This window comes from Grampus griseus, assembly GCF_964374135.1.
Source record: "Grampus griseus genome assembly, chromosome: 2".
In the NCBI taxonomy this organism is placed as follows: Eukaryota; Metazoa; Chordata; class Mammalia; order Artiodactyla; family Delphinidae; genus Grampus; species Grampus griseus.
The window spans coordinates 2,697,777-2,720,948 of NC_139018.1; the positions used below are offsets into that span (position 1 = coordinate 2,697,777).

At 45.4% G+C, this 23,172-nt stretch overlaps 1 protein-coding gene across 1 annotated transcript in view; it reads right to left on the bottom strand.

The window, feature by feature from the left end:
- TRAF3 (TNF receptor associated factor 3) overlaps positions 1–22,892 on the bottom strand; it is a 107,622-nt gene extending 84,730 nt beyond the window's left edge. The window contains exon 1 of the mRNA XM_082649608.1: positions 22,770–22,892. The gene's annotated coding sequence lies outside the window, so the exon portion shown is untranslated. The remainder of the gene's footprint in view (positions 1–22,769) is intronic.
- Positions 22,893–23,172: the final 280 nt, after the last annotated feature.

The following is a 23,172-nucleotide window of genomic DNA, read 5'->3' on the forward strand; positions in this document are numbered from 1 at the left end:
GACCAGGCTAGGGACCAGGCAGGTGGAGAAAAGCAGGACGTAGGACTGAATGCCATGGACCCAACGGAAGGAAGGAGAGAGAGGGATCAAGGAATGCTCCCCAGGCTCCTGGCTTGAGCAGGTGGGGGGTAGGAAGGACTCGAGAGCTCTGCTGAGGACAGGTTAAGTAACATGCAAGTGAAAACACTAGGTAGCCTCAGGTGTGTCTGGTCACTCCCTCTCAGGGCTCAGGACAACACACCTCCTCCTCCTGCAGGGGCTGGTCATCCAGCTCCTCCCAGACCAGCCACGTGAAGTGTCCTGCTCTTGACCCACCCCATGCCACCAGTGCCATGCTCCTCTGGAAGCAGCATGTGGACTTCCCTGTCCGTCCTCCAGCGCTGCCTTACAGCACAGGCTTCACGACAACGGTGCCTGGCACACACCGAGGACGCAGTCATCGGTTGTTAACTAAATACTTGGGGCCAAATCTAAAGCTCAGAGAGAGCTATGGGTTAAAGACACAGATTTGGGGAACTTGGGAACCACAGCTGGAAAATTATTTTATTTTTCTCATGGTACCTACGAAAAAATTCCCATTCAGCTGACCAAAGTTTCAATGCAAATTGTGTTACCTTAAAAAGGGTTTCCAAACTGACCTGATGGACATCTGGGCTTCTGGTCCCTCTGCTAAGTATAATACACACTTCTAGTAGAACCTCACTATATTAAAAAGGTTTGTACAACACAGGCAATATAGCCAATATTTTATAATAACTATAAATGGAGTATAACCCTTAAAAATTTTAAATCACTGTTGTACACCTGAAACTTATCTATAATACTGTACATCAAATATACCTCAATGAAATAAATAAATAAGGTTGTTTTAATTCTTAAGATCTTATTTCACGGCTAAAGACTGAATTTTGGTAGAAAGCACCTCACCTTACAAAAATATTAAATCTTAACAGTCATACATCACCGGAAATCAAGAAAAGAACATCTCTGAAGAACTTCTACACCAGGGTTTCTCAGTCCTGGCACTCCTGATAATTCTTTGCTGCAGGAGACATCCCGGGCACCGTAGGCTGTCCATGGGCCCCTACCCTGTACTCACTAGATATCAGTAGCACTCCCCAACCACCCCCAGCAAATTTCCAGGCACTGCCAAGTGTCTCCTGGGGGACAAAACTGCCACCCCCCTCCCTCAGCTGAGAATGACTATCCTAGCCCAAATGGTCTTTCCATGTTATTGACATAACCAAGGAAACAGGGATAAAATTCTATTAAGTTTGAACCGCTCACTTAAAAACTGACCCAAATTACATCCTCTAGGGAAACTGAAAGCAAAACAGATACTTACACACACACACGCGCGCACACACACACACACACACACACACACTGGTGAGGTTTTGAACCATGTCATCAAGAAATGCTGACATTTCCTTTGGAGAGTCTGAATCTAAACGCAAGCATCTCTGGAAGGGCTGCTCACACTCCGGGTGAGGGAACTCATTCATCAAGCCTCTCTTTTTCTGCAGGATGAAGATTCCCCCTGTGTCGGCCAAGGCCCTCTGAGACACACATGAGAACACGGGCTTGTGGAGCTGTTCTCACAGATGTACAACTGGGTGGAAGCACAGAGGTGGCTGAATGCAAGCAGCTCCCTGGCACCTCTTGGGCCCTCCTTGCTCATCAGCCAGGAGCAGCCAGCAGACAACTAGGCAGTCCTGGCTCCAGGCCCCCGTGCATCGCATCCCCGAGGAGGGCTGTCTGCAGCCCAGGGGTGAGTCTCTCCTCAAGGGGCTTCCAGCACCCCGGATTCCATGGACGAGGGGAAGTGACAGTCTCACGTGGGCTTTCTCTCTACCTGTCATTGCTTTTATGCTCACTGCTCTCTATAAAAAGTTAATAAGTCTTACACACTTTAAATCACTGGAGACATTGTAGTATCAGATTCCCACATCAGTTTACCACAGAGTTTTGAGGTTTTACCTTTTTCCTCCCATCTTAAAGAGCATTCACACACACAGTAAGCACCCAGTGAGTCTCTCAACCTTCCAAATGAACCCCGGGTGTGACTGGTGATGGTGGTACTTAGCTCAAAGGTTTTAACAAGCTCAAAAGTGGTTGCCAGTTACCTAGATTATCTAAATCAAAAGGCACCAGATATACATGGAGAACAAATAGTCCCTTAAGGGCCAAAAGAAAAGAAAACTGAAGCTAAGTAGTTAAGGGATTAACGATGTGTCAATCTCAACACAGACTCTGCTCTGCCCAAGGAAGGTCAAACCTCTCCTCGTGCCTCTCAAAGTGCAGAGGTAGGTAAGGGGGCCTTGGGAACACTGGCACATCCTCTTGTCCCCGAGGGTCCGTTCTGACACACAGGAGGATTTTTAGCGGTCTGTGCCGCTAGAACGCACGTTACACAGGAAAACGCACAGGCCGCTTTACAATGCCGCGCCTCGGCCCTCTTGTGACGCGCGGCACGAGCCACAGGTCCACTCTTCTGTCGCTGAGGGGCCTCACGGCGGAGATCCTGGGACACGCTGCTACTCATCATCCACCACTGTGCGCCGAACACGGCCCACGTGTCTTCCTAGCGTCAGTCATGGATCAAAGGAATCCGACCAACACACCAGAGAACCCAAGGCTCTAAATCTCCAGAGAGAAAAATCAGTAAAATGGGGAGGGGGGGCTGTTTACAAAGGCACACAAGTTAACATACTGTTTCTCTGAACGTTTAGCCAACTGTTCCAGCCCATTTCATAGGCTCACCTCCTCCAAGCCAAGAATTGTATTTGGGGCTTCCCTGGTGGCGCAGTGGTGAAGAATCCACCTGGCAGTGCAGGAGACACGGGTTCGAGCCCTGGTCCATGAAGATCCCACATGCTACGGAGCAACTAAGCCCGTGCTCCACAACTACTGAGCCTGCGCTCTAGAGCCCGTGAGCCACAACTACTGAGACTGCGTGCTACAACTACTGAAGCCCGTGCACCTAGAGGCCATGCTCCGCAACAAGAGAAGCTACTGCGATGAGAAGCCCCTGTACCGCAACGAAGACGAGCCCCCCGTTTGCCGCAACTAGAGAAAGCCCGCGCGCAGCAACAAAGACCCAACGCAGCCAAAAATAGATAAATTAATTTAAAAAGAAAGAATTATATTTGTGCATGTTTCTGTGGTACATGCAGTGGTCATCAAACACTTCCCAAATGACAGGACAGGCTGAGAGAGATGGAGGCCAGCCAGCTCCAGGGTTCAGGCCCTTCACCACCACAGGGCCCGGCCCCAGGGGTCTCCTCAGGCACACAACACCTGCGGGAGACTCCATCAGTCAGAAGCGCACAGGTTTCTCGTGCCCAACAAGAATCCCCTTCCTCTAGAAAGGCTGCCTTCTGACACACCTTCTCCTCTTGGCTTAAAATGTTATTAAATAGGTGCTTTAAAAAAAAACTTCCATGTTTTCTATTTCCAGGACTAATTCCTAAGCTTTCTGCCAGCAGGGACCATGTTATAGGCAGATTTTTACTCTGCTGTGATATCTAGCCCAGATACATGCACACAGTAAGTGATAGATACCCAGCTGCAGATTCAATTTACTTCTGATTTGTAGAAGATATTGAATTATCTGAAGAATAAAGCCTGGAATACCAAATGTAAAGGTGCTGGGAAAACAAAGGAACCAAATGGGGGAAAGTATAAATCCATAAATGGCAGAATTACAAGAGCATTAATAGCTGTATCTGTTGGGTGCCTGCTAACTCTGCCAGGAGTTTTATATACATACTCACATATTAATATGATATATACTGACTCCCTATAACCACCTGTAAGCTGAGTCCCTGCAGCTCCACGATCCCTTACCCCAACCAAAGCTAGATGTGTTTCAGAGTTCAGAACTGTTTGGATTTTAGAAAGGAAATATTGCATATATTATATATTACATAACACTCCCAGTGAAGTCTGGGACAGCAGCCATAAGAAAACACATTAACTAACCGTCTGCAGTGAAATACAGGAATATTCATACCAAGTGGAATAAAGATTATGAAAAGCATCAAAACAGTTCAGGCCAGGTTTTGGCACCAAACCTATGACAAAACCATTCCATTGTCAGAGGCTCTGTGGCTTCAGAATTGTGGCTGAGAGACTAGGCGCCCACATTATCGTCCTCACTGTATGTGCAGGGGCCCGACGCTCCGGAAGGTCAAGTGACTTGCTCAAGTTCACTCTGCACCAAAGCCTGTCCATCACCTGAACACCCTGCTGAGAAGCGCCCTGGGACTCAGCAGGTGTGAGGGAGGGCCTGTGATCCTGCATCTCTAAGGACAGGAATCATCCTTTGGGGAGAGAGAAGTGAGCTCCTTCTACTAAACCACAGGCTCTCGGCCCTGCTGAGGGCACATCAGCGTGATATCCAGGAAATCTGATTTCTGGAGCCTTAACTGACTGAAATAGTCTGAAGTAAGGCCCCCAGCTTTTGTGGTTCCTTCTAATAATTCTAATGTACAGCTGGGATGCAGAGTCACTGACATGAAACCATTAAGAGAAAAGAAAAGAAAGCACTGACAGCAGAAGCCTCTGAGAAGGCAGCCGGCAGCTCAGTCAGGAGTTCCACTTCAGAGTGCCCACAGTCCATCAGAGGAGTCTGAGAGGCTTCCAGTAACGACCAGGAAATGTTATTAAGTTCCTCAGGGATGGAATACCTCCACCATGCCAGGCTCTGTGGGTCACAAGCATTCTTACCTCCTTTGAAACCAATGAAATCCGAGACATACCACACGAAAGGCCGAGTCCTATGGGGCAACCACACATCAATTCAGAATCAAGAAGTACTGCTACCTGCCTGCCAGCAGGAACAGTTGGCAGAAAAGGATGAGAAACGAAGCTGTCACGCTTAGGCTGCTGCTATACTATGGGTATGAACTCGTGAACGGAGCGCACACACCAGTCAAACAGTGGACTTTAAACTTCGTTCACGAACCCTCAGACTGAAAGGGACATCAGTGGTCCTGCAGCCTGCTTCTCCCTGCTCTAACTCCCTGCTCCTCCCTCTAACACGTGAGGACACAGTGAAAAGGTAACAACCTACAAGCCAGGAACAAAACGTTCACCTGGAAACTGAACTGCTTGGCACCTTAATCTTGGACCTTCAGCCTCCAGAACTGTGAGAAATAAGTTCCTGTTGCTTAAGCCACACAATCTATGATATTTTGTTAGGACAAGCTGAGCTAATACGTGTCTCTTTCATAAAGCGTAACGTCCCAGGTTGAAATGAGCAGTCTGAATTTCTTGAGAACACAGAGAGTGTCTCAGTATTTATACACACACACATACACATATACACACTTACACACACACACACCCCTAGCATGTAATAGCATGACTGGCATCCATGAAGTGCTTTATAAAATTTGCTGACTCCAGAAAGCAGGCAGAGAGGGAACCTACCTCAACACAATAAAGGCCATTATGACAAACCCACAGCTAACCACTATACACAACGGTGAAAAGCTGAAAGCATTTCCTCTAAGATCAGGAACAAGACAAGGATGCCCACTCTCACCACTTTTATTTAACATAGTTTTGGCCACAGCAATCAGAGATGAAAAAGAAATAAAAGGAATCCAAATTGGAAAAGAAGAAGTAAAACTGTCACTGTTTGCAGATGACATGATACTATACATAGGAAATCCTAAAGACACCACCAAAAAACTACTGGAGCTCATGAATGAATTTAGTGAAGCTGCAGGATACAAAATGAACATACAGAAATCTGCTGCATTTCTATACATTAACAACAAAAGATCAGACAGAGAAAGTAAGGAAACAACCCCATTTATCATTGCATCAAAAAGAATAAAATACCTAGAAATAAACCTACTTAAGGAGGCGAAAGACCTTTACTCTGAAAACTGTAAGATTCTGATGAAAGACACTGAAGATGACACAGCAGATGGAAAGATATATTGTGTTCTTGGATTGGAAGAATCAATATTGTTAAAATGACTGTGCTACCCAAGGCAATCTATGGATTCAATGCAATCCCTACCAAATTACCAATGGCATTTTTCACAGAACTAGAACAAAAAATTTTCTCTTAATTTGTATGGGAACACAAAAGACCCCAAATAGCCAAAGCAATCTTGAGAAAGAAAAATAGAACTGGAGGAACCAGGCTCCCTGACTTCAGACTATACTACAAAGCTACAGTAATCAGAACAGTATGATACTGGCACAAAAAGAGATCTATAGACCAACTGAACAGGATAGAAAGACCAGAAAGAAACCCACGCACCTATGGTCAATTAATCTACAACAAAGGAGGCAAGGATATACAATGGAAAAAAAGAGAGTCTCTTTGATAAGGGGTGCTGGGAAAACTAGACAGCTACATGTAAAAGAATGAAATTAGAACACTTCCTAACACCACACACAAAAATAAACTCAAAATGGATTAAAAACCTAAATGTAAGACCAGATACTATAAAACTCCTACAGGAAAACATACGTAGAACACTCTTTGACATAAATCACAGCAATATCTTTTTAGATCTGTCTACTAGAGTAATGGAAATAAAAACAAACAAAAAGTGGTACCTAATTAAACTTAAAAGCTTTTTCACAGCAAAGGAAACCATAAACAAAACGAAAAGACAACCTACAGAATGGGAGAAAATATTTGCAAACAATGTGACCGACAAGAGATTAATTTCCAAAATATACAAACAGCTCATACAGCTCAATATCAAAAAAACAAACAACTCAATCAAAAAATGGGCAGATGACCTAGACATATCTCCAAAGAAGACATACAGATGGCCAACAAGCACGAGAAAAAATGCTCAGCATTGCTAACTGAGAAATGAAAATCAAAACCACAATGAGGTACTGCCTCACACCAGTCAAAATGGCCATCATCAAAAAGTCTACAAATAATAAATGCTGGAGAGGGTGTGGAGTAAAAGGAACCCTTCTGCACTGTTGGTGGGAATGTAAATTGGTGCAGCCACTATGGAGAACAGTATGGAGGGTCCTTAAAAAATTAAAAATAGAGTTGCCATATGATCCTGCAATCCCATTCCTGGGCATATATCCAGAGAAAACTATAATTCGAAAGATACATGTGGGACTTCCCTGGTGGTCCACTGGTTAAGAATCTGCCTTCCAATGCAGAGTAGGTGGGTTCGATCCCTGCTTGGGGAGCTAAGATCCCACATGCTGTGGGGCAACTAAGCCTGTGCGCCGCAACTACTGAGCCTGTGTGCCACAACTAGAGAGAAGCCTGTGTGCTGCAATGAAGAGCCTGCCCACTGCAACTAGAGATCCTGTGTGCCACAACTAAGACCCAACACAGCCAAAATAAATAAATAAATAAATGAAAAGATACATGCACCGCAATATTCATAGCAGCACTATTTACAATAGCCAAGACATGGAAGCAACCTAAATGTCCCTCAACAGACGAATGGATAAAGAAATGGAATACTACTCAGCCATAAAAAAAGAATGAAATAATGCCATTTGCAGCAACATGGATGGACCTAGAGATTATCATACTAAGTGAAGTAAGCAAGACAGAGAAAGATAAATATCATATGATATCGTTTATCTGTGGAATCTAAAAAAAATAGATACAAATGAACTTATTTACAAAACAGAAACAGACCCACAGACATGGAAAACAAACTTATGGTTACCAAAGGGGAAAGGAGGAGGGAGGGATAAATTAGGAGGCTGGGAGTAACACATACACACTACTATATATAAAGTAGATAGGACTTCCCTGGTGGCACAATGGTTAAGAATCTGCCTGCCAATGCAGGAGACACGGGGTCCATCTCTGGTCCGGGACGATCCCACATGCCATGGAGCAACTAAGCCTGTGTGCCACAACTACTGAGCCTGCACTCTAGAGCCCATAAGCCACAACTACTGAGCCCATGTGCCGCAACTACTGAAGCCCGAGCACCTAGAGCCCGTGCTCCGCAACAAGAGTAGCCCTGCTCGCCACAACTAGAGAAAGCCCAGGCGCAGCAACGAAGACCCAATGCAGCCCAAAATTAATTAACTAATTAATTTTAAAAATGAATTAAAAAACCAACAAGAACCTACTGTATAGCACAGGGAACTATACTCAGTATTTTGTAATAACCTATAAGGGAAAAATATACATATGTACATGTAAATAACTGAATCACTGTGCTATACACCTGAAACTAACATGACGTAAATCAACTATACTTCAATATATTTTTTTTAAAAAGTTTGCTGAACTAAACAAAATTTGGTCAGTGTTCATTTAAATGTTGTTTTTCCTTATACACTTTACACGCCCACACACACACACACACACACACAACTGAGCACTAAACTCAGCCAGGCACCCAGTAGATAAACATGTGCTGACATGGTGAATGTTTGCTGGACATATCCTCTATTTTCTCTTCCCTGGGCTGAAAAATGTCTGTTCCTTTAGCCTTAAATACCATATTTCATTTTTCTGGTGAATTCATTTTTTAAGGCTTACTATTTTATTTTCACAACAACCACGACACTACTATTCCCATCTACCATGAAAGGAAACAGGGGTTTCAAAGGTTAAATAAGTTGCCAGAGGCCACAAAGAATGGCGGGTCTAGCTCGCTGGTCCCTACGCCTACTTGAATCTTGTCCTGCCACGGCAGGGCTTCTACTGGCGGGAGGCCACTATCCCCCCACCGCCTCCAATCCAGCCCCTGGCCCGCCAACAGTGGTCTCCATGTAATTTAGAAACTTTTTATGTCTGCAGTGTTATACTTAGAAGAATAGAATGTCAAAGCTTTAAGAGCTCTTATCTGTCATTGTGAATGCCACTGCCCTCCTGACCCCCATCCTCCCTGCCTTCGTTACCAGCCTTCCCAGTCCTCAAGTCTCACTACCCTTCTTTAGCCCCTGTGCTAGTCACCCCTGGGCCACAGTCACCACATTCTGGCAGAGAACATCCTGAAGGTGATAGTGAATGAAAAAGGTAAGTAGTATCAAAAGAAGCATCCCCCAAAACCTGCAGAGAGCAGTTACTTTCTCCCTGATGAAATGGCAAAGGCCAGCAAATTTTGGGAATTCACAGAAAGGACAGAGTAAGAAATGGGCACCCCATACCAAAAAAAAAAATTGTGTGTGTGTGTGTGTGTGTGTGTGTGTGTGTGTGTGTGTGTGTGTGTACACATAAAGTTTCACATAAAACTTTACTATAAGAGACCTGAGACCATCTAGACCAGAGGTTCTTACAACAGGCACGAAGGCAGGGGGTCCAGGAGCTCCCCGGACTCCCTGAAATTCCATGCATCAGTCAGTCACTCCGGCACATCAACCACGTAAAGTGGCTGACTCTCTTCATTCACGTCTACTTTGGACAGAAGGTTACATGCCCAGGGGTGATGGGTATCTGGGAACAAAAGCAAGTCACATTTGGGAAACACAGAGCTGGGCAGCTCCTGCTGTGCACCTCTGGGCCCGGAGGCCTCAGGGCAGCACTGTGTGAGTGGGGCTCTCTGCGCAGGGCGCAAGCAAAGGGCGCACGTGGGACATAGCTCTGCCCCCTCCACCGTATTAATCCCGATACCTGGTGGCTCCACTGGAACAAAGATGCAGATTCCTTGCTCATTATTTAATTCCACACCCTCAGTCCCCTCTGACCTCATCATATGTGCTCCCACTCAAATAGTGTTGCAACAATCCACTGAGACAGGCGGAGAAGGTTGATATACAGAAAATGAGATTTCCTGTTGAACCAGTGCATACACACGTCTTGCACATGCTGTCAAATTATCCCACCCTTTTATACACAAACAGCTCCAACTTTATTCTATTACATCTCTAGGGGATTTACTAGAATGATCTAAGGTGAAAAAAGGATATTTAGGATATATAAGCTTACTAATATATTCTCAATGAAACTTGAAGAACAGAGAGAATTACAGCACTCTTCAAAATGAAAGTGAAGTTTTCAAATAATTTTTTAAATGAACTAATAGGAAGGGAAAATTTATGGACTCAAAGTTATACTTGAAAAACTCCTGGCAAATAGGTGATCAAGGATGCCTGATTAAATAAAGCACACATTTCATACAAACAATTACCATTTCATGAATGGGTGTATTTCAAAAGTTTATTCATGAATTCTTGGTTCAGAATACAGAATGCACTTTCTCACAGAAAATGGGTAACACACAACAGTTGGTGTTTCCATTTTAGCCCACAACAGCCTCTCTTAAAAAATATATACAATATGCATATTGCTGACAGCACTGTGCAATCTAACCACCATACATGTAGTGAATTAAAGACAGTCACAGATCCTTGACACTCCTCTTATCAAGAGGTAGGCTCTGTGTCCCCTCTGCTTAATCTGGGAGCACTCTGTGGGTTCTTCGACTAACAGAACACAGCAAGAGTAACACTACACTGGGACTTCCCTTGGTGGTGCAGTGGATAAGACTCCGCGCTCCCAATGCAGGGGGCCCGGGTTCGATCCCTGGTCGGGAACTAGATCCCACATGCATGCCACAACTAAGGAGCCTGCCTGACGCAACTAAGACCCAGCACACCAAATAAATAAATATTAAAGAAAAAGAAAGAGTAATGCTACACCGATTTGTCATCCCCACTTACTCTCCTAGAGCAATCACTCTAGGAGTCTACAGCTGACATGTAAGAAGTCCAACCACCCAAGCAGAGAGGCCACACGATGAGGCCCTGACACTATGTGGAAAGTGAGGAACCACTAAGCCTGGCCTTCCAACCATCCAAGCATGTGAGTATAGCCATTCTGGACCCTCCGGACCAGACCAGAGGCCAGATAAATACCAGTGAGAGCCCTCAGTTAATGCCACATACAGCAGAAGAATCATCCAGCTGAGCCCTGCCTGAACAACCCACAAAACCATACTATCTAATAACAAATTACTGTTTTAGGTCACAGACGCTTAGGATGGTTTGTTACTCAGCACTCATTATCTGGAACAATCTGTGGCTTTTTCAGGAAATGACAGAAGCTCCAGCACTGGCATCAGGAATAGAACCCCTTCCTCCATTCACCACTGGTGGACACAGAGTTATGGTGGTGATGTCAGCCAGGATTTTCCTAGGTATTAGCCATTGGGGCAGCCTCATTTAAGAAAGCAAGGAGGTATGTGGTATGATCATCACTGAAGAGTTGTCCTGTCTGCTTCAAAACCCTCCTAGAATTCTCTATACACTACTGAGGACAGGTTTCAAAATTCTGAAGAAACACAATGTATAGTCAAAATGCAGCTGGTACCTTGATACCAAAGCCAGACAAAGATACAAGAAAGGAAAACTAAAGACCAATATCCCATATGCACATAGATACAAAAATTCTCAACAAAATAGCAAACCAAATCCAACAACACATTAAAAGGACTCTGCGCCATGATGAAGTGAGATATATCCCAGGAAAGCAAGGGAGGTTCAACATACAAAAATCAATTAATGAAACACACCACATTAATAGAGGAAGGAGGAAAAAAAACACATGATCATATCAATAGACACACAGAAAGCATTTGACAAAATTCAACAACCTTTCATCACAAAACAATCAGTAAACTAGGAATTTAAGGGAACTTCCTTAACATGACAAAGGTCATTTATTTTTTTAAAGCCACACATAACTTCATAATCACACTGAAAAGCTTTCCCCTAAGATTAGGAACAAGACAAAGATGTCTGCTTTCACCACTGCTATTCAACACTGCAGTAGAAGTCCTAGCCAGAGCAATTAAGCAAGAAAAAGAAATAAAAGGCACCAACATTGCAAAGAAAGAAACATACTATCACTATTTGCCAATGACATGGTTCTACATATAGAAAATCCCATGGAAAACTAATAGAGGTAATAACTAAATTCAGCAAGATTGCAGGGTATATGATCAACACACAAAAATCAGTTGTGTTTTTATACACCAACAATAAAAAATTCAAAAAGAAAATTAAGGAAACAATTCCATTTATAATAGCATCCAAAAGAATAAAATACCCAGGTATAAATTTAACCAAGGAGGTAAAAAATTTATATACTGCACCTAAAAAATCTTGCTGAAAGAAATTAAAGGTGTTGGACTTCCCTGGCGGCACAGCGGTTAAGAATCCACCTGCCAATTCAGGGGACACGGGTTCGAGCCCTGGTCTGGGAAGATCCCACATGCCGCAGAGCAACTAAACCCACGTGCCACAACTACTGAGCCTGCGCTCTAGAGCCCGCGAGCCACAACTACTGAGCCGGTGAACCACAACTACTGAAGCCCACATGCCTAGAGCCCATGCTCCACAACAAGAGAAGCCACCGCAATGAGAAGCCTGCGCACCACAACGAAGAGCAGCCCCCACTCGCTGCAACAGAGAAAGCCCACACGCAGCAATGAAGACCCAACGCAGCCAAAAATTTAGTTATTTATTTAAAATAAAGAAATTAAAGGTGTAAATAAATAGAAAGCCATCCCATAGTCATGAATTGGAAGACTTAATACTACATGGCAATTCCCCAAAGCAGATTCAATGCAATCCCTGTCAAAATTCCAATGACCTTTTTACAGAAAGAGAAAAACTGATCCTCAAATTAATATGGAGCTACAAGAGGTGCCAAGTAGCCAAAGCAATACTGAAAAAGAAAAATAAAGTTGGAAGACTCACACTTCTCAAACTTACTACGTCAAAACTTTCTACAAAGCTACGATAATCAAAACAGTGTGCTACTGGCAGAAGGACAGGCATATAGACCAATGGAATAGAACTGAGAGTCCAGAAATAAATTCAAACGCCCACAGCTAATTTATCTCCAACAAAGGTGCCAATACCATCCAACGGGGAAAGAATAGTCTCTTCAACAAACGGTGCTGGGACAAATGAATAATCAAATGCAAAAGAATGAAGTGGGACTCCTACTTCATTCCAAATACAAAAATTAACTCAAAATGGACCAAAGATCTAAATGTAAGAGCTGAAACTATAAAATATAGGGGTAAATCTTCATGACCTTGGATTTGGCAATGGATTCTCAGGTTTGATACCAAAAGCACAAGGAACAAAAACAACAAAATTAAAAACTTTTGTGCATCAAAGGACACTATCAAGAATGTGAAAAAACAACCTACAGAATGGGAAAAAATATTTGTCAGTCATATATCTATTAAGGGTTTAATACCCAAAATATATAGAGAACTCTTACAACTCAACAAACATGTCAAAAAAAAGACAAACAACCCAACTAAAACATGGGCAAAGGACTTGAAGGGACATTGTTCCAAAAAAGATGTACAATGAAAAGATGTTCAATAACATTGGTCGGTCGCTAAGGAAATACCAAACGACAATGAGATACCATTTTATATCCACTAAAATAGCTTTAATCAAGACAAAACAAAACAAAATAAATGTTGGCAAAGATGTGCAGAAATTGGAACCCTCGTACATTGCAGGTGGGAACAAGTTAGACACAGAATGACCACATGACCCAGCAATTCACTCCTAGGTATATCACCCAAGAGAAATGAAAACACTGTGTCTACATACAAACTTGTAAACATTATTCATAATAGCCAAAAGGTAAAAACGATCCAAATGTCCAACAGTGGATGAATGGATAAATAGTGATATATACAAACAATGGAATATTATTTGGCCAAAAAAAGGAGCAAACTACTGATACATGCTACACCTTGGATGTACCTCAAAAATGTTATGCTAAGTGAAAGAAGCTAGACACAAAAGGTCACGGGCTGTATGATCCCTTTTATATGATATACTCAGAACAAGAAAATCTATAGCAACAGAATGCAGATTAGAGATTATCAGATTAGAAGAAAGGGGGGATGGGGAATGATTACTTAATGGGTACAGATTTTTTTACAGAGTGATGAAAAAGTTTTGAAACTAGTGGTTGCACAAAATTATGAATACACTACATACCACTGAACTATACACTTTAAAACAGTTAACTGAACATTATGTGAATTTTGCCTCAATAAAAGAAAATCTGGTTGGACTGTAGTTTATTGATTGATTGATTCATACAAATACTTGAGTATCTAACATACTCCAGGCACTCTCCTGGTAACTGGGTTAAGGTGTCGAAAAAAAATTTTCTGCTATGAATTAAGAAAGCAAGGTTAAGAGACTAGAGAGTGACAGCATGGGCTATTTTTACTAGGGTGTTCAGGGAAAACCTCCTAGAAGAGGTGATATTTGAACAGAGATTGGAATGAATTTAAGAATATTATTCTGCTAAATAATGGGAAAAAAGTACTAAAACGTAATTTTTTTTTTTTTTTTTTTTTGCAGTACGCGGGCCTCACACACTGTTGTAGCCTCTCCCGTTGCGGAGCACAGGCTCCGGACGCGCAGGCTCAGCGGCCATGGCTCACGGGCCCAGCCGCTCCACGGCATGTGGGATCTTCCCGGACCGGGGAACGAACCCGTGTCACCTGCCTCGGCAGGCGGACTCTCAACCACTGCGCCACCAGGGAAGCCCTAAAATGTAATTTTTAATTTATCAAAAATCATATGTAAAATTTGTTTTTCTAAAAAAGTGAGGGCCTATCTATAGACATTTATTCCTTTTTTTGCACATATACAGTGATTTTCAGTTTCCGGATATGTTATTCTTTGTTACAAATGATTTCTTGACAGCCCAATAATGTGCTTCTACCCCTACTTGTCATCCAGGGCCAGGCCATCCTCCCAAGAGAGCCCATCATTCACTTTGCTAACAAGGCATGTTCTCCCTTTAGGGAATCGCTCAGGAAAGGAAAGAGGGAAAGGAATTACCACTCATGCTATGCTAGGTTCTCACATTCACTCACATTCTCACTTTCGGTCCTCACAACTACCTTTTCACAGATGAGAAAACTGAGGTTCGGAAAGGATAAAGAACTTACTATCATAGTTAGCTAAAGGAAGGACCAGAATTCAAATTGGGTCTGACTTCAGACCCATACTCTGTTCATACATAAATTTGTCTAAGATGGCCTAAGTACATCTTAAGCCAGACTGTGAAAATACGATGAAGTGACCCTGTCCTTAAGAAGCTCGTCATCTAGGCCTCAGTGTCCAGCTGTGTCCCCTTACTCACAGCCCTCCCTGGAGCAGGTACAGATGGCTATGAAACAAGTCCCCTCACCTCAGTCCAGCCATCACGACCCTTCCTGGTTCCGTGTTCAAAACTTTACAGTGGTTCTAGCAGAAGAGCCATGTAAAATCTTCTCCAAAATAGCCAATGACATAATTTCCCTGCTAATTGTGGAGAAGGCTGCATTGCCTTTAACTCGTATTCCCATAAGCAATCCGCAGTTATAATTAAATTCCAGATGAATGGGTGGAAAGCTGCCTATGCTGGCTGTAACCAGCTCTCTACAGAGTGACCAGGCCTCCAGGACTTGTTCACCACTAATGAGCTAATATTTGTAAAACCTTGTAAAAATATAATGACTAAATTCTATCATTATTACTAGACTACCGGTTTAAATGTAAATTAAGAGAGAGAAAGGAGAAAGAAAACACATTAGTAAGTCAAGTTTGGGGCCTTTCCTCGGCGAGAACCACAGGGTAAAGAACGCCTTAACTGAACTTATTAAAGGATGTGGAATGCAATGTTGCTGCTCTAAGAAAATAACTCAAAACAGAGAGAAGAAACGGAGTACCACCTGGAAAAGTAAGTCGATACAGGCAAAACAGATGTTGGAGGAAAGGAAAGGCCGCATGAAAAATATATGCTGGGGCTTCCCTGGTGGCGCAGTGGTTGGGAGTCCGCCTGCTGATGCAAGGGACGCGGGTTCGTGCCCCAGTCCGGGAGGGTCGACGTGCCGCAGAGCGGCTGGGCACGTAAGCCGTGGCCGCTGAGCCTGCGCGTCCGGAGCCTGTGCTCCGCGGCGGGAGGGGCCGCAGCAGTGAGAGGCCCACGTACCACACACACACACACACAATATATATATATATATATATGCTGGAAAAATACACAGTGTCTTTTTAAAAGCACTATATAGCAGCAAAACTAAAACATCTAGAATCTGAAAGCAAAACTAAAAAGTCTAGAATAAGAACAAAATCTAAAACCGGATTGTAATTCAGCTTAAACTGACCACAGAGCACAGTGATGAAAACACGAACTCTATAATAGAGCCCAACAGGCCCGATGCTCTTCCTTTTCCTCATCTGTAAAACGGGGATGATTCTTCCCTCAAAAGTTAGGTTGGCACCAAGGTGGCACCCCAAGGCAGGCAGTTCCCTTCTCCGGAGCCCTGTCCCCTGAACGGCAGCCACAGGGAGCCTCTGCAGGCTCACAGGTCCCCTGACACGCTCCTTCCTTCTGCGCACGCTCACCCCCCCTTGGAAAACACCCCCGCGCTCCCACAGCGCCTCTGTCCTACCACCATGGCACCCACCACACTGTGCTGTAACCAAATGGTTCTTCTGGCTTACTCATCTCACGGAAGCTCCTTGAGGGTAGTGATCATACAGCATCTTACTTTACTTTTTAGCTTTGGCAACTAGCATAGCTCCTGGGTAAGTTCTCAAAAAAATGTGTGTTGATTAAATAATTTTCAATTATCCCAAGTTGGAATTAGAGGCCAAGCAGCTTCCCTGGGGCCAATCTTGGAAAAATGAAGACTGCAAGGGGAAAAAAACACCCAAAAAACCACCACTCTGGGTGAACAGTCCCTGCTTTGCCAGATAACGATCTGACTTGGGAGAGTTACTTACGCAACACTCTGAGCCTCAGCTGCCTCCCATATAAAAAGAGGGAACTCAACTAGAAAATCTCTACAGCCCCCACCGAGATCTGACATGTTATGTTTATATTCTAAGATTTTAACGCTCTTACTCCATTACATCTCAACCCTCTATTACTATGAAAACTGACATCAGTAGAAGGCTTTCTTGTCCATTTCATTCATAAGAAGCAAGTCTGTACATGGTGCTATCCATCCCATTTTACAGATGGATAAACCAACTCAGAGAGGCCCAGCAGCCTTGCCCAGGGTTGTTCTGCTAGTGTGTACAGAGGGCAGGACTGGGATTCAGATCTTTAAAGCTGGTGCCTTCCACCATGCCCACACTTCTCAAGTGAGGGGGTGGACAGCCCCAAGGACACATGGTAGGAATGCCAGGGGACCCCTCACAGATCCTAGGGAAGCCAAGGATGAACACAACGCATCTTTTGGAGAATCGAATGTACTCAAAACCTGGGGGGGACATATTACTGAGTACAATGCAAAAGTCCTATTCAATTTTAAGATAAAACTTTAATGGGCTTAGACTCCTATCAAGGGTTTGAGACATACTGCACTAAAACCATGCCATGCCCTTTCTCACACAAAAAAGCCTTCTGAAACCAAAACACTTAATTTACCCTATAATAACATTTCAAACATCAGGCTATGCACCCACGAAAGTTAAAATGTCAAATGAAGCCTCCCATCTTACAAGCCCCCTAACGCAACAAACCAGGGAGCTAAGCACCATCAGAACAGGGGATGAGAGGTGGGGGGAGCGGAAGCGCAGTCAAGGGAGGCCAGCTCCAGGGCACACCCACCTACAGACACGTATGCCAAGCCACATGGAGCCACTGTGTGGGCATCTGTCACACCCCTCTTCCTTCCCAAACCTGCAGATTCTGAACACAAACATTGATGGAGGGTCAGTCCACCATGTGCCAGGTCCTGGGGGGGAGTGGGGGCCTGGCCAGCACCTCATCACCTCAAGTGTATGCAGGCCTCCTATTGGACATTAACCTTCCAGGGTACAAAGTCAGTCTCTGAAAACCTTCACTGTAATTATGACTCCCGGAAACTAATGTTTTAGTATTTTGATGCTACTGTTGTCCTAAAGATGACATTATCCCAATCAGTTAGTCAATTTAGCTTTTCTCTCCACTTAAAGAAACGAAGTTTCCAACAAATACGCTTTTAGGTTTTGCCATAGAATCAGTGTTTTAATTGGAAAGGAAATCAGGATATCAGAACAGCAGGCATGATATCTTTCTTGGTAGAATGGCCTCATAAAAGTTACCAAATAACCTCCATTAAAAAAACATGGAGAAAAAAAACATGGAGTCGGGAATTCCCTGGCGGTCCAGTGGTTAGGGCTCTGCACTTTCACTGCCTAGGGCCCAGGGTTCAATCCCTGGTCAGGGAACTAAGATCCCACAAGCCTCGCGTCGAGGCCGAAAAAAAAAAATGGAGTCAAAAACCAGCATGGAGCAAACGCTAGGAAAAAGTAAACCATGAAATGAAATTACAGGGCACTTTTTTATTTCTTGCGAATTAAAGAGATTTAGGTCATTTCAGCATGGATGGCACAGCAGTAGATTTGGGGGGAAATCTACATTTACAGCCCTCCCCTCGCCACCACCTTTTTTTTTTTTTTTTTTTTTTCCGGTACGCGGGCCCCTCACTGTTGTGGCCTCTCCTGTTGCGGAGCACAGGCTCTGGACGTGCAGGCTCAGCGGCCATGGCTCACAGGCCCAGCCACCCCGCGGCATGTGGGATCTTCCTGGAGCCGGGCACGAACCCGTGTCCCCTGCATCGGCAGGCGGACTCTCACTCACTGCGCCACCAGGGAAGCCCGCCACTACCTTTTGATACTTTCTACCTACAACGAGAAACATCAGGGACAGCAAAGTGCTGCTGCCCAGGTTGGGGCCCACTGCTCTATTCCCCACCATAGACCAGGCCCATCGTGGGGCAGACCTCCCGACTGCCCCGAGCTTGAGCTCCTGGTCACAAAGGGCCTGGCAGGAGCCAGAGGACAGCATGGGAAACATCACGACCGGAAACCCACTGACCAGTAGCATCACCAGGACTGTATCTACTGGCAAGAAGCAACAGGACTGCACATGTCAGATGCCACGCTACCAAAACAAAGCCAGGAGGGGAGAAATCCTCTTCTTGCCTTTCTCAGGGCCCTGCAAGAGGCCCCGGATGGGCCCATGGCACCTGCCTTCCCGACACTGGGTCTCAACGCCCACTCCCCAGAAGCCTTCCCTGGCTACCCCCGCCAGCCAGGAGCTGTCCTTCCCTTTCCTGAACTTCCACCATACTTCCAGTCCTCTGCACAACCCACTGATTCACGTTAGCCTACACTGTATGACTTTTCTAGCTTCTTCCTAGTGGGTCTTCACCCTCTAGCTGAGCAGCCAGCTCCCTGGGGGCAGGGTGGTGAAATCTTCATTCTTCCTCACCCTCCCTGGCACAGGCTTCAGTCCTGGTGCTACCTCAGTCAAATACCCACTGGTTTCTGGCATCTCCTTCACCATGCACAGGGGCCAAGATGCCCCGGACTTCTGCAGACCATGCCCTCAAAGGCAGGTGCAGTATCTCCCTCAACTTAGCGCAATAACTAGAACATTATGAGAACTCAAGGCACATTCATTGAACATCAAATTAAATGAGAAAAAGACTCCCAAATCCCAGTTAACGATCTACTTATCTCGAAGAATACAGAATTCAGCAAGAGATTCCCACCTGATTTCCGGAGTTGACAGAAACCAACACAGTCACCTGCATTTATGACATCTCACCACCTGCCAGCCTCACCTCAAAGTGTCTGCATAGGGAGACAAGCAATTCTGGCCCCCAAGAGGTTTTCATGCTTAATGATAAAAAAAATCTCACCTTCTCCTTCCTAGACTGGTCAGTCCCCCACCCCTCACTATGTGTAGAATAGTGCTGTGCAGACCAGTTAGTAAAGGCCCTCCAAAATGGGAAAGCCATTTCGTATTTTTTAGATTTTTTATGAATAATAGATATTACACAAGCACATACAATGTTTTCTGTTTAAAATTGCATTGTCTTCTACCTCCATGAGCTCCTTTGGACCCAAAGTCTGCTGCTGTGGCACAAGACACCCCATCCCCATTCACCTCTCTCTACTGCCCTCCTGCCCGCAGGCATCCGGCCCTCTCTCACACTAGCTTCGTTCCTTCTGCCCGGAACTAGTCGAAGCATCATCTCCACATTTAGGCCTCGGCTGCCTCTCCCTGGTCGTCTTCCAAATCCACTGGCCTCACCTCCTTCTTTCTCACTTTGTAGCTCTCTTCCTAGTTTCTCTCTGTATCTGAAGTCAATATTATGACTCTCCTTCCCCAGCAAAAAATAATAATAATAGTAATTTTTCTTCCTCTATAAACACTTGTAAAGAAGCATGTGGGGGGGGGGGTCCTGATTCCATGGAACTGATGCAGAGGCCTTGGCCATAAGAGATCTCCTCTGCTAAGTTAAGTTCTTAAATTGACCATTACAAGGAAACTCACCTATTGCATAACATTTGATAGGTTAGATCACTTGCCGTTTGGAGAGTCTTGCTCTACAAAGATGAGAAAATAGAGATGGGCAAATTTAACGCAATTTCCTTTGCTTGCTTGCGCTAGCCTAGACTTGCAACACCGCAGTGACAGTTTTTCTTGAAGTACAGCTTTAACATCATAAAAAAGGACTTTAAGAGAGTGATAAATCATTCTCATCCTTCAGCTTACTAGCACATCTATCCTGACACCGCCCACCCCCCACCCCACCCCCAAGGCCCTTCTCGCTTTGCACAGTGAACAATTAAAGGGATTCTAGCAGGGCTGTTTACGGAATCAAAATCCCAAACACGGGAGAACAGCAAGAAGCAGCTCAGATGTTTCAGTTAAACGAAGGACTCTCTTCGAGGCACGAACAAAAGCAGGAATATTTTGATGGTATTAACAGAAACAACTGGCCACTGCTATTGCCTGTTTCCAGTGGCAGGTCTTTACACCCTTCTTTACAAGGAGTGAGGCCATCTTATTAATTCCAAAATTAATGGATAGCATCCAAGGAAAATCATTGGTCTTCTTCCCCTCACAGAAAAATTCACATGAACGTCTAAAAAAAAAAAAAAAAAAAAGCTGGAATTCTCCCTGCCAGCTCTCTGCTTTCCCGGCTTCTGCATTGTGACAGCTGGAACAGATGGCGTCTGGGTGAGACACCTTACATCTTAAACCTCATCCCTGATAAGGTCTGATTTTAACTAGTGATGTGGGAATCCCAGGTCTGTCAGGGTTTCTGTCCTGAGCACCTACTCGCCAGATTTCCAATCTCATGTATTTTACAGTTTTCACACTGATAAGGCTTATTTTTGTTTTGGCCAAAGAATTTTTCACCTTGGACTAATTCTCAGTATACATACTGTCACCACACGGTGAAAACACAAGTATTTCCTTTCATTTGAAAAACGAACGTACACTATTTTGCCAGACATCTTACATATGATGCAGCCTTTTAAACAGGCCATTTTCAAAGATGTGAAAGAAGATTTTAGCACCAACTGATGGTCCACCTGGTCGTTTCTTTAGATAAGGATTTTATAGACATATACAAGATTACAGAACACAACATTTCCAAAAGCTTCACCAGCAAACGCTAGGGGAAAAAAAAAATTATGGCTCCTCCTCAGTTGTATGCTGTGAATGTAAATTAAGAAGCGGCGACAACGCTACTCAATACAGCCTTTATGACTCCACAAAAATAAATGAATAAATAACACACACACACACACACACACACACACACACACACACACTCCCCATCTCATTCTGAAAACTGATTCACGGCTTAATACGAAAAACATGAAATAAAATTGCTTCCTTCAGACAGGAATAAAGACGCAGACGTAGAGAATGGACGTGAGGACACGGGGAGGGGGAAGGGTAAGCTGGGACGAAGTGAGAGAGTGGCATGGACATATACACACTACCAAATGTAAAACAGATAGCTAGTGGGAAGCAGCCGCATAGCACAGGGAGAGCAGCTCCGTGCTTTGTGACCACCTAGAGGGGTGGGATAGGGAGGGTGGGAGGGAGGGAGACGCAAGAGGGAGGGGACATATGTATACGTATAGCTGATTCACTTTGTTATAAAGCAGAAACACAACAATGTAAAGCAATTATACTCCAATACAGATGTTAAAAAAAAATTGCTTCCTTCAAATGGACAATTATATGAAGGCTTCTTAAATTTCAAAGCACGTCCACAACACATCATTCATTTCCATTTTGCTGCTATGTTTTCAAGTGAAAGGTGAAGAATATTTTTCCACACGGAATTCTTTCTAAAGGCCTAAATATTAAATAGATGTCCCCAACGGGGTGACAGTGAAAACGTGGCAAAGTGTGCAGGAGCAATCAACCAAAGGCGGAATGCGTGCATTTCGCCCCAAACTGGATCCCAGTACCCGCCTGCCACCGAGGCCACTGCAGCTCTCCGGTTATGAATCAGAGGTTCATCTGCAGAGGAATGACTCAGTATAAACTTTTAAATAATGGCTTTAAAAAAAAAAAAAAAACCTAAGCCAGCCCAGGGTGAACACGTTCGGCTGTGTAGACACCCGAATCGGTCCGCTCCTCACCCCGCAACACACAGCCTCGCAGGAGATGCTGATTTCTCGCCACCCCGATGGGGGGGTCACGTTTCCAAGAGGCCTCGGCGCCCCGTTTCCTGAAAAGCTGCGGGAGCCCCGGCCCGCGGGCCCCGGCCAGGCCTGGCCGGAGGACAAAGTTTCCCGAAGTTGAGGCGTCCGGGGGGCGGGCGGGCCCGGGCTGGGGCTGGGGCGAGGCGGCGCCGTACCGGGCACTCGCCGCCGGGCGCCGGGCCTGCGCCGCCCCGGCCCCGCGCCGACCGGCCCCGGGCCCGCCCGCCGCCGAGGTCACGGGATGGAGCCGCCGGGGATGGAGCCGTCCGCCGCCCGCCACCCGCCGGGCCCCTTACCCGCGTCCGCGCCGCTCGGCCGGCTCAGGGGCGCTGGGCGCGTCCTCCGCCGCGGTCCGCAGCGTCCTGCTCCCCGGGCAGCCCCATGTCGGGGGGCGGGGAAGGGCCGGCGGCCGCCGCCGCCGCCGGCTGGAAAGTCCCTGCTGGGCTGCAACCCGGCTCGCGCACGCGGCGGCCGCGCCGCGCCGCGCTCCCTCGCCCTCACGCACCCTCTCGCAGGCACTTCCTCTCGCGCGCTGGAAATCCCCGCCGGCCGCTGGAGCGCGCCCCGGCGCGCGCCCGCCCCGCCCCCGCCGCCAGGCCCCGCGCGCGCGCACGCGTGGGAGCTGCTGGAGCCCGCGAGCGCGGCCGGCCCCACGGGCCGCGGCCCCGCGCGCACCCGCCCGGCCCGCGCGCACCCGCC